General features: G+C 37.9%; 1 protein-coding gene across 4 annotated transcripts in view; it reads left to right on the top strand.

Moving 5' to 3' along the window:
* The window catches only part of fam49bb (family with sequence similarity 49 member Bb), a 166,955-nt gene that overhangs the window by 101,783 nt on the left and 49,429 nt on the right, over positions 1-15,743 (top strand). For all 4 annotated transcript variants that reach the window (XM_028804399.2, XM_028804402.2, XM_028804398.2 and 1 more), the window contains exon 2: positions 8,337-8,422. The gene's annotated coding sequence lies outside the window, so the exon portion shown is untranslated. The remainder of the gene's footprint in view (positions 1-8,336; positions 8,423-15,743) is intronic.

The raw sequence follows: 15,743 nt of genomic DNA, 5'->3' as shown, positions 1-15,743 counted from the left end.
CCTTGCGTTAGAGCTGGAGACCCAATGGAAGGCGTATGCGCAACTTGACAGCATACACTACACAGAGCAGATTGAAAATTGTCTGTCAGACTTTGACAGATGGTTTCAAGACTCAGCTTTACTTGAGCCAATCGCTACATTTAAGTGCCATCCATTTAGGGAAGATGTTGAGGGGGATACACCCGCATCAAAAATTGCAACACTGTTTCACCTAAAACTCCTCTATAGTGGAGAATGAGATTTTGACACTACAGGATGACATTCAGCTGAAGTCTGGGGCTCTTGGACAGTTTTGGAACTTACTCACAGAGGAAAAGTACCCAAACATGAGGAAATGTGCTACCTCCTTGACTTCATTATTCGGCTCTACTTATTTATGTGAGTCAGCCTTTTCCCACATGAAGATTATTAAATCCAAATAATAATAATTCATTACATTTATATAGCGATTTTCTCAGTACTCAAAGCGCTATCCACACAGGGAGGAACCGGGAAGCGAAGCAAAGCAGCAGCACTACCACTGCGCCAATACTGTAGTGACCATAAATGTATTGAACTGTTATTGTGCCATAAAGGTTATTCAGTTATGCAAGGTACGACAGTATATATTTTATGTATACTCAGTATATATATGTATGCGTATATATGTGTATATGTATAGCATTTTTAATGTAGGTAGATCATTTTGACCTGGTCATTTTTAAAAGTGCCTCGCAACCCGAAAAAGTGTGGGCACCCCTGGTGTATATGTATGTTTATATGTGTGTATGTGAACAACACCTAAATAATAAAAAAAAAAAAAAAGACTTCATGACCAACATCCTCTGAACCCCACTTTATTGATCCGCCCCAACCCCCTAATTTGCTATATATTGCCTTTCATCATAATTCTTCTTTCTGTTTTAATTTTAAATGCTACCACATAAAGAACAGATGATCAAACTCCAGGAAAGCACGTTGCCAGATTTTTTTGGTTTTAGTTTAAATCCATTAGTTGATAATGCATTGGTTGTGTTAATTTGTTAAAATGGTTTGGATGTTAATAAGTCATTGTCTGGTTAACCTACATTAAGATTTTAAACTAAGTAATTTTATTGATTATATGGTTATTATTTCAATTTACACTGAGAAATTCAGTTCCCTTGCTTTTATGTAAGACCTGATAATAGACTTACTGTAAGACACGTATTGTAAGACACTTAAGTTAAATAGTTAGATGAGGTTGGTATTTAAGCTTTGTCCAAATCTTTTTTACTTTCAGGAACAGAACAGATTATTCCAGTGTAACTGAGGCATATTTAATAAAGCTTCATTGCAAGCTGTACAATACTATAGTGAAATCATGCATTACCACATACAAAAGAAGCACTCCTCTTATGAGGTTGAAGTACAACAACCTTCCGTTTTGGCGACATTGCCAAAAGAAGCTGATTGAAGGTTGGAGGAAGTTGCATTGAGCGAGCTTGTTCAGCATATTGTACTAACAATTGCGCTGACTGACAACTCTCTTTCAATGAAACATGCAAAGAATAGCTCTGCATTCCATTTAAGGTGGAAAAGTAAACTGCAGACCTTGAGGAGTAAGAGTTCAACAATTAATTCGTGGACAGATCTTATTGTCTTGTTTCAAACTACTTTTGTTTTCCTGTGTGTTTAAATAAATGTGTGTCTTTGTGTATACTAAATCTGTATTTAGTAATCTGTAAAATTTATACTTGCATTTTACCTGAGAACTCAGTGGGGGCAAAAAAAACTGAAATGAATTGAAATTGAAAAGCAGGCAGTGTGTCATAATGGTTAAGACTTTGGATTTCAGACCCTGTGGTTGTCAGTTCAAATCCTGCTACTGAAACTGTGTGACCACGAGTTAATCACTTCACTTGAATGTGCTCCAGTAGGGAAGAACAAAAAAAAAAAAAAACAAAGTAAATACAACATCTGAAACACAATTGGTTCTAAGTCACCTTGGATAAAAAAGGTGTCCTCCAAATAATAAGCAATAATAACTAGAAATGCTTAATATGCAGGTCTTTTTGTTAAAAGGAGGGTCATTAAAAGTCAATTTGTATTAAATTGATTAAATCATTCCTCTTTTACCAGAAACTGGGCTTTCAATTTGTAGACATAAGAGTCCATCTTCCTTAACTCCTCTCATACTGTCCAGTGGCAAAGGTGAAGTACATAAAGGTAAAGTAAAATGCTGGGTTATCATTACAACGCACAACTAAAATTCACACAAATAATGTCTTATGCTAATGGATTTTTAAAGGTAATTTGAGATGCATGACACTCATCCCCCTTGTTAGCTCTGCCCATTGTATTCATTCTGGTCTATGCCTGTAACAGGGAGCACACTAGCAGCTAAGAGGATTCTACAGATACCTCATGCATAATAATATTGACACTATGCCCAACATTACATTGAGAAGTTTCAAAAACCTCATTTGTTTTGGAATGGCTGAGTGATTTGACAAGTTTTGCTACTTCATTTTTGTTTTTCATGCAAAGGAATAGAAATTTGCTACATTTTTATATCGTTACATTTTAAGCTTTTGCATGGAGGGGCATATCTGATATTTATCTGACATTGGAACTGTTCTTATTTCACATTTCCTTTGAGCCAGAAATGTCTAGCACACATAAGGAAATGTGGCTCGACACTTTGTTTAAAACAGGTCTTGTGTGATGTAGATGGGGTGTTTATTTAAAAAAAAAAAAAAGAACTCCAGATATCGTGCAAACTTAAGTAGAAATTAGTTGAGAAGGCATCCTAAAAAATTTGAATAATAAAATAGTTTTCTGTTATGCTAAAGATGACTTCTGACTTAGAGCTTTAAGTTCCTTATCTTTTTTTTCAGCATGTGTTTTTACATGTAAAAAAGGAAGTCTAATCAAAGAGTTTACGGAAGTCAGAGGTGGCCAACCACTGCAGATTTATTTGTGAAAGACAGGTTGACATGTCTCCACAGAAAAAGGGGAAGCCAGCAGTTTGCACAACTTTTTTTAGGTTTTGTTTCAACCCAAGACACAAAGTTACCTGTTAACTCTGCGTACGTAACCCAATTCTTAGATTCAAAGTTTAGGTTTTCACATTTTCATATGTGATCTTTAGGTATTAAACCATTTAAGTATTATCTTAAGGAAAAATTATTTGATTACTTGCAAATCCATGTTATTTCTCCTTTTTTCACATTTTATTGTAGGAGGTTTTGTTATCTTGGAAATAAAGTAACGTAATGGACTATTTGTCATTGAGAGATTGAATTTTTTATTCTGTAAGTAGAATAGGCAATTCAAATGTCTCCAAATTAGGTATACGACTATTTGCCCACCCATTATCAGCGATGAATACTTTGTATAAATATACTAAAGGGGTAGTGGCTGTGGCCAACTTGCATAAGAAAATGAATTAAGAGTATGGAGCAGAAGCCCTACATCTAATAATAGAAATGTTATCAGCCTTGCAAGTTATGTCAGAGCAGTGGTGGGCAGAAAAATAATTTCACGGTGAACAGAATTGCCTGTGCTTATCACTGTCTGCCTTGCCTGTTTAGATTTTTGAATGGGGGGGGGGGGGGGGGGGGGGGGGCTGTTGTGTTGCTCTAAAGATGGCTTCTTCATTTTTATTCTGTTGTCTTGCTGATCCTGTCTTTTCATTCTCTGGGATTAGACTTTCTTGGTTTATGGTAGGAACAGGCTGTCATCACATGGTTGGTTAACTCACAACTAGACTTTTATTTGCCATTTTACTGAAGCTCTTTCAATAAATAAATGTAAAAATAGATAAATAAATATATATGCACATACATTATGGTCTCTGAACACAAACCAGAACAACTGAAAAAAATAAAAGAAAGGGAAACATCTGACTCCTGTCGAGTGCTTCTTCTGATTTAAATTTTACTGTTACGTCTTCAATTATATGGATAGTTACTGCCAGTCCTAATAATTCACCAAACTGCTGTCATAGAGTGAACTTTATTTGTGCCTTTGTCTTTTTACAGAAGAGCTTTAAATAAATAAATAAATAGATAAATACAAAAGTAAATAAATATACACTCGCATATTGATCTGAACACAGACTAGAATGACTATAAAGCAAGAAAACTTCTGACTTGACAGTCACAGTCACAGTAAGGCATTATGCAGATGTATTGCTGTTGCTATGGGGGCGCCTTTATACTGTTACTTGACACACTTGCTGAAGAATTTTTTGTCTGAAAGTCTCAGTGTGTCAGAGAAAGGATGTGCGGTATTGTTCATAATGACGCTCAGTTTTGTTTTAATTCTCTCCTATGAGATAACCTCCAGGAGGTCCAGAGTGCGTCCTGTAACTGATCCTGCTCTTTTAATTAGCTTGTTGATTTGGTGTGCCTCTCCTGAAGTGATGTTACCAGCCCAGTACACCACAGCATGGAAAATCCCACCGCCTATCACAAGAGTTATAGAAGATGCAAAGGATGCCACTTCCCACATTAAAGAAACACCATCTCCTATGGAAAAAGAACCTGCTCTGCCTTTCCTTATATACATAGTAGTTCTATGTTCCAAGACCAGTCCAACCTGTAGTTAATGTGGACCACCTCTACATCCACTCCTTGAATGGTGCCTGGATATCGAGGCTCTTTGGTGTAATGGAAGTCATTTAGCAGTTCCTCGATTTTGCTAATGTTAAGATGCAGACAATTCTCATTGCATCAAGAAACATATTTTCTTCACCTGACTGCTCTCCTCTGTCTCGTCCTCTTTATCAAAATACCCCATCAGTGTAGAGTCATCTGAGAATTTCTGCAGGTGACATGACCTGCTGTTATATTTATAGTTGGAGGTGTAGAGTGAGAAAAAAATGGAGACAGGATGGTTCCTTGTCATTCTCCAGTCTTAACATATACCAGATATTTGCAGTTTTGTCATATTAAGGTGACTACTTTTAGTTTGAGTTCCTCCAGTGTTCCAAATATGGAATAAGCTACTGTTGAACACCAGCCAACTTTTTAATTGTGCATTTACAATCACTATTGGTAACCAACCCATTGCTACTAAATATTTTTAATTTTTCCTTTAAGTTATAGTGTTGTCATTTTTGTGAGTTTTGTTCTGTGCTTCTAAAGTGTTATGAAAAACCAGCACCTCTTGCTTATGTTCTCATCACCCCGAATACATCCAACCTCATCTGATCTTGACTTTTCCATTGGTTTTCTGTCATAGCCTTTATTTCCATTGATTGTCTTACCGTATTGCGAGGCCAGTCGGTGGTTTATACCACTGATGGCCAGTAGTGTAATGTGCAGCAACTCAGTCTAACTAGTCAGCGACCCAGCAAAATCAACCAGGTTGGATTTTGTATTTAGTCAGAGAGGTGAGCTTGTATACCCAGGAGAGCCGACAACCAGTGAACGCTCATTCAGAAGTACAATACATGAAATGTAGAGATGTGGAATAAGGAAAAGTGGGTCTTTTGGACCACTTAAATAGAAGAGAAGCTTTACTGTGTGATGTCTCGTGTTGTGTTTCATGACAGAGTGGACAAAAAAGAAAAAAGGGCAAAGACTGAGGCAGGATTCTCAGTACCTGTTAACCCTTCATACAGAACTGTGTCATGTTTTAGTACCCTCCTTTGGCTGGAGTTGATGTTTTTGTTTATGTCTTGTTTTGTTCATTTTTGATTCTTTTGTTTATGTTAATTTTGTGGTTCGTGCTCATTTTTTGTATAATTATGTTGCCATTTTCAGTATTGTGGATCATTAGTGTTTATGTGTCTATGTCTCTTTTATTATGTTCTATGTGTTTTGTGAGGGATTCCCCAAGAGACAGCCACTTGCGCTTCAAGGGTAGTTAGAGGCAGCGGAAACCCAGAGTACCTTGCGATACATTATGTGCATTGGTGTTGGCGAATTCTTGTTATCATCATTATTGTGCGTTGTGTATTGTATATGTGGATACATCATCAAAAAAGGGAATTTAGTTATAAAGTTACAGATGGGGAAATCAAAAAAAAAAAAAAAAGGATACAAGCTGGATGGGTGAACTGCAGAAAAATGACAAGATTAATTTGTGAGAGAAAAGTCCATTTGAAGGTGAAAGAAAACATGAATCTCATAGTAGTGAAACCAGCAGTAATATATGGCTTATCAGCATCAGCTATAGCTAACAAGTTAGCCAGTGTTGGCATGGCAAAACATTCAAGTGCTTTCTGCGACTAAAGTTAACTGCTACGAAAGATGGAGAATTTCACATTCACATCTTTAACTTACTTCATCCAGGGGTCATGTATTACATTATTGTTAAATTGTTTTGTAATAATGAATAGCCATAACAGAATAGAATTCCATGTATTATTAGAAAACATCAAATCCATGCTTTTTATTAGTACTTTACATTGGTGTTAAAAATGGAGCACAAAGAGGCTTGTGGTGGCTCAGTAGCTTTCATACACCGCAGGCTGCAATTCAAATGACATGACAATGGCATCGACTGATGTGTGTCACTGGTGGAGCGTCTGCAACTAATTGTTCACTTTTTTTTAAAATAACATTTTTGAAATTATATTCAGTTGTATCCAATAAGTAGCAATTGAGAAATATCTATGAATACAAAATGGGCAATACTCACATAAAATCAACATTGATTTTACCCTTTGAAAAGAAAAAAGGACCAGAAATAAGTTCTCCACCTAGCTATTAATGACTTAAAACACAGTAATTTGTTGAAATGATACAAATAAGTAAAGATTTGGAAAGGGACTGATTTATTGTATAGCAGAAATACAAATGGCACATGATGGGCAAGAACATCAGGGTCTTGCCACGATTACTTGTGCATATATGTGACTGAACAATCAGTGGTTTTGCGCCAGAGATCAGGGGCTTAAGCCACTGAAGCCCCCGCACTTCCCAGCACCAGCGTCCATTTTTAAACCCATCCTTATATAAACTGACATAAACAATTAGGGCAGCTATACCTTTCCCATATAGTTAATTAGTTCAAACACCAGTTAGCTGCTGATTAATAACATTGGTTCTTTATAATAATAATCCGCAGATGATATTAGTGCAGTTAATTCAATCTCATATGTGCTGACATAATTGCTTTCTCCTTCCATTTATTTCCAGAGAAGTGACTTTACTTTTGTCCTCTATTAGTTAACTTACCTAAAGTACCAGGAGAAGGGTGTTGCTGTGTCAGCCATTTGCACGTTTGCTCTGCCTGGTGTTGGACAAGTAAAACAGGAAAATATACAAGTTCAAGCAACTGGTGTCAAGGTAAAAACTAAAACAGTAAACTAGCTGAAGTTGCACAGAATATTCCTCTGTTTTAAGATGGTGGAGTTTGTACATTCCCCAGTGCTTTTCAATGGGAAATACTGAAATTTTAAAACTTTGTACAGCTTGATGTGTTTTGAGATATAGCAACAAAAATGGAACTGTCTTGACAAATTTCTATAAAGAATAAGTGTGCCACATCTCAACAGTGTTGGTCCATGGCGCGGGTGGAAGAGTTGTTTAGTGTAAATTAACAGTCAGACAGACATTGGCTTTCGCAATACAGTAATCCCTCCTCCATCGCGGGGGTTGTGTTCCAGAGCCACCCGCGAAATAAGAAAATCTGCGAAGTAGAAACCATATGTTTATATGGTTATTTTGTGGAGTATTTTAGTTTAGCTGCCCAGCAACGTCAGAGTAGAATTTTGAGAAATTTTAGGACTTGATATTTTTTACAAGTATTGGTGCTGTCCTAAATTTAATGAAGACACTGTACTTTCTAGAATCCATACATTTACAAATACGGAAATTCTTTTGCTGCAGGGAGTTGTTAATTTCCCAGTAAGTAAATTTTCTTGCATTTCGCTAAAAGCTGTCGTTCCACAAATTAATCCTAAAATGTTAAAGGTTTAATTTTAGCTAATTGCGTTTTTGCTTCTAGGACATACATAAGGAGAGACTTTACTGACCAGCCCTGTGTTTTGTGATCCAATGTTCGGTTTTTCCTTTTGTCAGAGTATTTAGTTGTCAGAACGTTGACACCTGTCTCATGATGAGTGTGAGTTTGGAGCTCCCTCTTCTGTGTTGTTGGTGTATTAACATTGTGAACATCACAAGTGTAGCATACAGTACATGCTTTTTTTTTTTTTGTTTGAAATGTATTTATGTTAGCAGACTTCAGTGTTTCATTGTAAACCTTTTTTTTCCTTAAGGTTTTTGCAAATTTATGTTGAAGTTTTTGATATTCTGTTGATGTCATAGCAGACCATGAAATAAGTAAATTTCAAGGCAGTACCAATTGTAGTCTGTTAAGAAACTGCTATGTAAGTAATTCTTGTTAATTTCTTCTCCTAGAAAGTGATTGCTAAGATAAGAAATTTGAGTCTCGGGAGTCTGCAAGGCTGGAACTGCACAGTGTCACTTGAAGATCCTGCTTGCTGGTAAATAAATCTTTACCTTTTGAATAGTAGATTACCTTGCCATCTGTACTGGGAAACCAGTTTATAACTTATCCTCCATTAATGTTTGATGTATAATTTCAGTATTAGTATTTTTTTGTTTGTTGCGTCTTGAAGGTTATGTCACACAATTGTCCTCCGGAGAGCCCCATTATGAGCCAGGGGAGTGTGTGTGTGTGTATGAGTACCCTGAGATAGAGGATCACCATGTCTAAGCTTGACTTCAACCTCTGTGTAGTGTTGCCTGGGCAGGCATTGACTATCCACATGCTTGAACTGGATAATGGATGGACGACTATAATCACGTCAGTTATGTCCAGAATATGAATGTGAAGGCTGCACTCTTTTCTGTGAGCTATGTGGTGTTTTTAAAGCCAGCCAGCCAGCCAGTCATTCTCTTATCCATTTTGTCCAGAAAAGAGTTGGGGTCTGCTGGAGCCTTTCCTAGGTAGCATAGGGTGCAAGAAAGGGGGGGGGGGTTGGGTATTGGAACCTGGACATGGCGGCAGTCCATTGCAGGACATACACACGCAAAGACTACAACCAACTTAGAATTTCCAGTTCACGTTACCTGCATGTCTTTGGACAATGGGAGGAAACCCACATAGACACTGGGAGAACATGCAAAAGCCATGCAGGGAGGACCCGTGATGCGAACCCTGGCCTCCTTACTGCGAGTCTGCAGCACTATCACTGCACCAACATGCCACCCAGCTATTTCTAATTCCCTCAATCAACTATGGAGTGATATGAATTAAAACCTTTACAGCTCCCAGCTTTATAGGTCACTTCATTGTGCTCTCATACTATGCACAACTGGTATATTTGTTATTAATGAACCAACACTAATGATGCTTGTGACTGGTTTCTTTGAGCAACAGAATTTTCCTGTTTTATTAAACAGTGCAGAAGCAGGTTCTGTTCATGCTGAATTTCAATCCTACCTTGCAGCATGTTAACCAGACCTTTACACAGGAATCCAGATAAGGCCTCACTAGTGCCAGCTAGAGTAGAACATTCCTTGAATTATAATATTCAGAAGTTTTCATGTGATACCCTTACATTTCATGCAATATATAACAGACGTATTTTGTATTTATTTAAAAAAAAAAAAAAGCCAGCATGTAGGAGCTGTGTGTATGTAATATGTAAAACCTTTGAAGTAAGGGATGATGTGGTTTCTTTTCCCAAGTCTGGTTATAAACATCCTCCTTTAAATTACTGTTTTGTTTTTTTTAAATGTGCAGCATATTTACTCATTTTTTTTAACGAATCCCCAAAGTTAAACTAGTTAAATGCTGCAAATTCAAGTAGAATTCCAAGAAGAAGCAAGGTTATCATGACCGAACTCAAACAAAGAAGAAACTAGCCTTTTAAGATGACTTGTTTATAGCAGTAAGATGCTCCTCACATTAAAAGACAAACATTTTGCATTATTAATCAAATTTCCTTATCTTTCTATCACTATCATATTAATTCCTTCCTTCCTTGTGAATACAGCCACATGATTTTTCCAGCCTTGTTTTTTTTTGAGTTACATTATCAGTATTTTAAGCACTCCCATATACCTGATCTCTCCCTCCAAGTTCCTTAAGTTTTGCTCTATGAATTTGTAGCTTGCAGTTTTGTATTGTATCAGTTTACTTATCTCATACTACACACAGTCATATGAAAAAGTTTGGGAACCCTCCTCTTAATTCTTTGGATTTTTGTTTCCCATTAGCTGAGCTTTCAAAGTAGCAACTTCCTTTTAATATATGACCTGCCTTATGGACACAGTAGTATTTCAGCAGTGACATTAAGTTTATTGGATTAACAGAAAATATGCAATATACATCATAACAAAATTAGACGGGTGCATAAATTTAGGCACCTCAACAGAGATATGACATCAATACTTAGTTGAGCCTCCTTTTGCAAATCTAACAGCCTCTAGACGCTGTCCTCCTATAGCCTTTGAGGAGTGTCTGAATTCTGGATGGAGGTATTGTTGACCATTCTTCATACAAAATCTCTCCAGTTCAGTTCAATTTGATGGCTGCCGAGCATGGACAGCCTGCTTCAAATCATCCCCTAGATTTTCAATGATATTCAAGTCAGGGGACTGTGACGGCCATTCCAGAACATTGTACTTCTCCCTCTGCATGAATGCCTTTGTAGATTTCCAACTGTGTTTTGGGTCATTGTCATGTTGGGATATCCAACCCCTGTGTAACTTCAACTTTGTGACTGATGCTTGAACATTATCCTGAAGAATTTGTTGATATTGGGTTGAATTCATCCGACCCTCAACATTAACAAGGGCCCCAGTCCCTGAACTAGCCACACAGCCCCACAGCATGATGGAACCTCCACCACATTTGACAGTAGGTAGCAGGTGTTTTTCTTGGAATGCGGTGTTCTTCTTCCACCATGCAAAGCGCTTTTTGTTCTGACCAAATAACTCAATTTGTGTCTCATCAGTCCAAAGCACTTTGTTCCAAATTGAATCTGGCTTGTCTAAATGAGCATTGGCATACAACAAGCGACTCTGTTTGTGGTGTGAGTGCAGAAAGGGCTTCTTTCTCATCACCCTGCCCTACAGATATTCTTTGTGCAAATTGCGCTGAATTATAGAACGATGTACAGATACACCATCTGCAGCCAGATGTTCTTGCAGGTCTTTGGAGGTGATCTGTGGGTTGTCTGTAACCATTCTCACAATCCTGCTCATATGCCGCTCCTGTATTTTTCTTGGCCTGCCAGACCTGCTGGGTTTAACAGCAACTATGCCTGTGGCCTTCCATTTCCTGATTCCATTCCTTACAGTTGAAACTGACAGTTTAAACATCTGAGATAGCTTTGTGTAGCCTTCCCCTAAACCATGAGACTGATCTTTAGAGAGTTGCTTTGAGGATCCCATGGTGTCACTCTTCAGAGGAGAGTCAAAGGAAAGGAAGCACAACTTGCAGTTGACCACCTTAAATACCTTTATAGCTCATGATTGGACACACCTGTCTATGAAGTTCAAGGCTTAACGAGCTCATCCAATCAATTTGGTGTTGTAAGTGACAGGCATTCAAATCAGCAAAATGACAAGGGGACCCACATTTGTGCACAGCCAGTTTTTCACATTTGATTTAATTTCATACAACTAAATACTGCGTCACTAAAAATCTTTGTTCGGAAAACACCGCAGTACTCAGATGTTCCTAGGAAATGAAAGACATACCACTGTTATCTTTTTTGTTGAAAGCAGAGTCAATTATTATGCAGGCTGAGAGAGGATCACAAACTTTTTCATATGACTAAATTTGTCACAGGTGACAATTTTTGGCTTGGAGGCATTTTGCATTTTCTGCGTTTATTTCAAAATATACTGAAATATTTCAGGGTTGTATCCTGCCATATGCGCAGTAACACCAAGATAGGCTCTAGCCACCTTTGACCCTGAAATGAACTAAAATGGTTTACCATTGGTATATCATAAAATATACCACACAACAAAAAATATTTATTTGCACAGAATTCTACATAAATGAAATAAATGAACAATGATTGTCTTGTACCTGTATTCTCAATGTGCTTCACTGACTTGTTGCATTTGCCTTTGAGTGAAGTACATGAAGTTCTGTGGATATTTCCTTAGTTGACTTTTTTCGGATATACTTTGTTAATCCCCGAGGGAAAATTATCTTTATGGATTCTGATGCTTTTCATATGGGAAAAGTAGCATCAGCAATCTATGCCTTACATATTTGTATCCAGTGATCTACAATATATTTGAGGCCTGTGGTTATGCTAATATACTTGTAACATGTTTGAAAGTACTGGAAATTATTACTTATTCTTAATAGAAATAATAGCTAAGCAACACATTAAAATTGTGTGGTCACTGGAGTATAGGTGAAGAACACTGTCAAATGCTGCTACTGTATCTGATCGTGTTCAGCTCTGACGGGAGAGCGCCCCCCGTGTGGGGAGAAGAGCATGTGGCCATGATATCTCTGCCAATCAGCAGCTACCCCCTAAAACACACACTCTGATCTCCCGCTCTCAAAAACGTCAAACGTACTCTGTAGATGATAACGTCTGCTGAACAAATGGGTATTGCTAGCTAAGCGGAGGCGAGGTACTCTCCAACACATGGCACGGAATACAGTGACTTGAACGGAGCTGGCGCCTCCCCTGGGTCCGCTGCATCTCTCTTGGATTCAAGCAAATAAATCGATGTCGCAAGTGAACTATGATCCTTAGCATGATGAGAGAAGTTGCAAAATCAGCTGGAATTTTCAAGCAAATTATAGAAAAAAACAGATCTTTCCGTTTAAGTAGTTCTCTTGTGAAAGCGGACAGTCATACAGACAAACAAATGTTGGATTTTATATAGAGATGGTGTAAGATTCTATAAGTTTTTCCCCTTATACATGCCTTTTAACTTTAATTTGCTGTAGAGAGATGCAAAAGAAAATCCTTTTGTTTTCCCCATATGCAATAGCTGTAAAAAATATATATATATATACGCACACACCCAGTGGCACCGCTGGTCATGACCGTAATTCGTTCCAAAACTCTGGATGCGACCCAATTTGGTCACGATCCGAACATAATTTCCCCATAAGATTGTATGTAAATACATTTAATCCGTTCCAGACTATATGAACTGTGTGTGTGTGTATATATATAAATTTTTTTTTTTTTTTTTAGCACAAAAATAGTTAATTATACCATAGAATGCATAGTGTCATAATAAACTAAATGTAAAAACCTTGAACAACAGAGAAAACTGACATTGTAAGAGTTTGCGCTAGACCCTTGTGAACCGCTCGCTGTAAACAACTTTTTTTTAATGAGTTTTAAGCACAGGAGGAAAAATAATGCCACTTCTCTTGCAAAACTTTTCACGCCATCCTCTACTGGCTTTAGATTTTTTTTCAGCAAATTGCCATGAATCTTCCTGGCTTTCTCGCATATGATCGTCTCACTTAAGCTATCCCCTGCAAGTTGCTTCTCATTCAACCACACTAGCAACAATTTTTCCACCTCTTCCAGCACTTGAGGTCTCTGCTTGGTTAACATTATAACTCCTTTTGCAACATCAGCTGCTTTGTTAGACCCTGTATACGCAAACAAAAGAAAATGGGAAACAGAGAATGGGAAATCATTGGTGCATACGAACGCGAATAGGGAAACTAGCCACCAGTGTTTTTGTTCACGTGAACAGATGCAAAGTTTTGGCAAACTTTATGATCGTAATCCGATTTGTACGTGTTCGGAAACGTTTGTGAGCAGAGGTTCTACTGTGTGTGTGTGTGTGTATAACTGTGTGTCAGTTGCAAAAGATAAACCTTAGCCTTGAGATATAGCAGCAAAGAAGACTGTGTAGTCATAATTTCAAATTTATTATCACATATCCAGTGGACAGTGAAATTAAGTAGACACTACTGTAGCTATGAGTTTGGCACAGTGACCATATATTTTCTATAGTACCTTCCTGCAGTGAAACAGCATCTTAAGGTTCTTTACAAACACAGAGAGATAGTAAAATCATACATGTGTATTATTTGTTTTTTTTCTTATTGTAGTTGGGGCGGAGTGGTGGCTCTGAGGCTAAGGATCTGCGCTGGTATCCCGAAGGTTGCCGGTTCAGATCCCCGTCACTGCCAAAAGAGATCCTGCTCTGCTGGGCCCTTGAGCAAGGCCCTTAACCTGTAATTGCTCCAGGGGCGCTGTACAATGGCTGACCCTGCGCTCTGACCCCAAGGGGTATGCGAAAACTACCAAATTCCTAATACAAGAAATTGTATAAGGCGAAACAAAGAACAAAAAATTACTTTATTAGTTTTATACAAGTATGCAAGAATTGAAGCAGTAGCATTGGGATTTAAACCAATGCCTTATCCACAGGACCACACTGCTTGTATTCTGTCTCTGAAAACCGATGATGTGAATTCTTGCTGTGCTTGATCTGGCCACAAAAGCACTAATCCAGATTCCCAACAGAGCTAAGCTGTTTTTACCTTTCATCAGTCATTTCCTTTCCGTAAATCACAAACTCAGAATCACCTTCAGAATGTGGCCTTAACATATAACAGTAAACATGGCATAGGTAGCCAAAACCTATCCCAGCAAAAGGCCAAAAGCAACCCCAGTTGGGATGACTGTCCATTGCATGGCCATCTATTATAGACTTTCATTTGTATGGGTCTAAGAATCTCCAAATCACACAACCAGTACATTTTTGGGGACTGCACACAAAAACATCCAAACCAAGGTCACTGGATCCTTGAGACACTAAATGTGCATTGGTGCTGCCTACCTTTACACAGTTGTAGCCTTTAATTTAGCGATTATTAAATAATGAGATCTGTTACGTATTTTGAGACCGCTGAAGTGGTAGCTATTAAGTGGTCAGTGGGTGAAAGAGGGGAAAATTTGAGTGGGAGGGGGGGTTCATCGGACAAGGCCATGATGGGCAACTTACCCAGGATGTTGGAGTGTACCCTTCTGTCTTTGAAAGAGACTATTTAATGATATGATTTTCCTTTGAAAGGCTCCAGGGGTCTTTTAGTACCTCGGTACCACACCGTCTCTAAAGGACGGTGCCATTTTTTCAGCCGCACAATGTCCCTGTAACTGCACTACGACATTGGGGTCCGCACAAAGACCACACAGTGTAGCACTCCTTGCTGACCTCACTAACACCTCCTGTAAAAATGCTGAAACTAGATACAGTGGACCCTTATCTTCTAATAAGTATTAATCCAGAATAAAATGTTTACTTTTCAAAAAAAAAAAAGTTTGATTTAACTTAGAGGAGTATTGCACAGCTCTGGTGTTTTAACTCTGTTTTTCTTTAATGTTTAGTTCTGTACTCACTGCATTTTAAAATAATACCACATGTTTTCTTAACTTGAAAATGGAAGTAGCTCCTTTGATATGAATGAGCTTAAAATAGTTGCACTGTATTCTAAGAAGCTGGGGGGATAAAAAGAAAATGGCTTAACACTCTAGGAAAATTTTACTTTTAAGAAATACTTCTGTATATAGACATCCAGAAATTGTAAACTTAAAGAAGCCTTGCAGTCCTTAATTGACTCGACTGCTGGATCAATGAATAACAACTGCCATATGAAGAGACTTTTGGGATATGATTTACACTGCAAGGGTGTGTAATGTGCTCCAATTCCTAGAATCTGCAGTGTGTGTGTTGGACATGTTTTATCACGTAATAGGACATAACTCCAATCAGAATGATGATTATGGAATGAAAGTTCTGTCTTGGAATGCCCCATTGGCAGCTTATTTTGCTTGAAGTGCTGTG

Source organism: Erpetoichthys calabaricus, chromosome 6 (assembly GCF_900747795.2).
Source record: "Erpetoichthys calabaricus chromosome 6, fErpCal1.3, whole genome shotgun sequence".
NCBI lineage: Eukaryota > Metazoa > Chordata > Cladistia > Polypteriformes > Polypteridae > Erpetoichthys > Erpetoichthys calabaricus.
The sequence above is the reverse complement of the archived record's forward strand: the minus strand, read 5'-3'. Positions and strand labels throughout refer to the sequence as shown.